Source organism: Leucoraja erinacea, chromosome 1 (assembly GCF_028641065.1).
Source record: "Leucoraja erinacea ecotype New England chromosome 1, Leri_hhj_1, whole genome shotgun sequence".
In the NCBI taxonomy this organism is placed as follows: domain Eukaryota; kingdom Metazoa; phylum Chordata; class Chondrichthyes; order Rajiformes; family Rajidae; genus Leucoraja; species Leucoraja erinaceus.
This window is the reverse complement of record NC_073377.1, coordinates 123,051,718-123,053,883: the sequence shown is the minus strand read 5'-3', so window position 1 is coordinate 123,053,883 and position 2,166 is coordinate 123,051,718. Positions and strand designations below refer to the sequence as shown.

The 2,166-nt window shown below is 39.8% G+C and overlaps 1 long non-coding RNA gene across 1 annotated transcript in view; it reads right to left on the bottom strand.

Annotated features, from left to right (window-relative positions):
- Positions 1 to 567: 567 nt before the first annotated feature.
- The window catches only part of LOC129701550 (uncharacterized), a 3,579-nt gene continuing 1,980 nt past the window's right edge, over positions 568 to 2,166 (bottom strand). Inside the window, exon 2 of the long non-coding RNA XR_008724212.1 lies at positions 568 to 1,418. This is a non-coding gene — a long non-coding RNA (uncharacterized LOC129701550). The remainder of the gene's footprint in view (positions 1,419 to 2,166) is intronic.

Sequence of the window (2,166 nt, the reverse complement as noted above, 5' to 3'; positions counted from 1 at the left end):
AAAATCCCGGACATATTAGCAACTTGCAGACCATCTGGTCAGAAACCTTCTGCAACCCCTTCCCAGGCTTCAGACTCCCTGGAGCCATCTATGTCACATGGTTCTGCAACTCCCTGCAAAAGATGTCAAGCAGGTTTCACAGATCTTTTCACAGACATCTTCCATTTTCCCAAGTACCCAAACCCCTACATATTCACATCCCCCCTTTTATCATTCTATGATTAATAAAACAGGGTAAAACGACAACTGTTCACATACAATCCGACAATGATGGTGATGTAGTTGTCAGAACTCTAAGTCACTTCCCGACTTTACATGGGCATAGCTTCGAATAATTCTGACTGATGAGTCTCCACGTCCTGAGTTTACATGGGCATGAATTCTCTTGATCCACCACGTCAGCTTGCTTCACTCTTGACTCTCGATGTGATGTTCCCATCCTAAGAGATTCCTTAAAGACAAGATGTTAGTAGCTCAAATCTCTTAGTATTCGTCAAGGATAGAACATAATTGGTCATCTCTGTACTCATATGATGGAAATTAACAAACAAATGCTCTTGAGACAAATTCAGACAAAGAAGTGTTTTTATTAATTTCATATTCTGCAGAATAGGTGTCTCTCCTCTGATGTCCCCTGGAGGCACAAAGAAAATGGAGATGCTTTCTATCTTTATACCCTTCTTCACTGTGGTCACTACCTCAGGTCTCCCCATCGAGTTTCGTCCAATCATAACATAAAGCCCACATTCACACGAGAAAGTCCAGGAATGTCTCGGACCATTTCCTGACGTCAAGACTCCCAAGGCCTTCTGCTGAAGTTGTTATCTGTTTGCTACTTTTTATCTAGAATTTCTCTCTGTTCTGTATATTGTTACTTTATTCTACTAGCAGTCTGGCTTCTGCGGATAAGCTCATTTCTTTCTAAGTTATATTTTTCAGAGTTCTAGTATAATTCAATCATCCCTATTAACCCTTCTCTCACAATCCACCATTTTTCTTTTTGCTACGCATCTTTTGAATTATACTATATCTTCCTTTTCTAGTGCTAGCAGCAGATTCTTCGCCTCCCTATCCTCCTCTCGCTAGTCATACTGTGTTCTGAAGGCCAGCGCTGGGAATAATACAACATCCGAATAGGCACAAAGTCAATGGTTCCTTCCCTTCACGCACAGTCTACGGGCTGATATTGTCCGGTGGGGCCTCCACAGGACCCTTAAATCGGTTTGCGTGTGTCCACCCTTTTTCTTTTGTTCGTACTGCTGTCTCGGTGATTAATAACGCAAGGTAGGGTCCAGTCCACTTTGGTTGCAGCTTTTCTTCCTTCCATGATTTTACAAGATCCCAGTTCTCTGCTTTCACAGAATGGATTGGCAAGTCGAGATGGGGACTCTGTGCCAACAGCTCCTTGGTTTTTAATTCTGTAATAGAATGAGATACTGCCAGTAAACAGTTCCTTAAGAAAACATCATTACCATGGTGGGTATTCCTTCTATCTTTCCCAAATAATAAAAACCTAACTTGTTCAACCTTTCTCTGTATCTTAGTTGCTGAAACCCAGTCAACATTCTAATTGATCTCCTCTGTACTCTCTATTTTAACCTTTTTCCTATAATTATGCCTACCAAAATTATGCACCATACTCCACAATTGACCTCACCAATACCTTGTACAATTTAACATTACAACCCAACTTCTATACACAATGCTCTGATTTATAAAGGCCAACACACCAAAATCTTTCTTTACCATCCTTTCTACACGAGATTCCACCTTCAGGGAATTATACATAGTTGTTCCTAGATCCCTCTGTTCAACTTCATTCCTCAATTCACAATCATTTACCATGTAAGTCTAATTTGAATTTGTCCTGCCAAGTTGTATCACCTCACACTTATCAACATTAAATCCATCTGTCATGTTTCAACCCAGTCTTCCAAATGACCTAAATCTCTCTGTACATTTCCCAACAGTCACTTTTAATCCATCTTGCTATTCCTTACTAACCACTTCTTAACCAACCTTATTTCCTTTATTGAACTTTGTCAAAGGCCTTACTGAAGTTCACCACTTTAACCTCATCAATTTTCCTAATAACCTCTTTTAAGAAAAATCAAGATTAGTCAAATGTCACAATCACAAATCCATGCTAATTCTTCCTAATCCTAC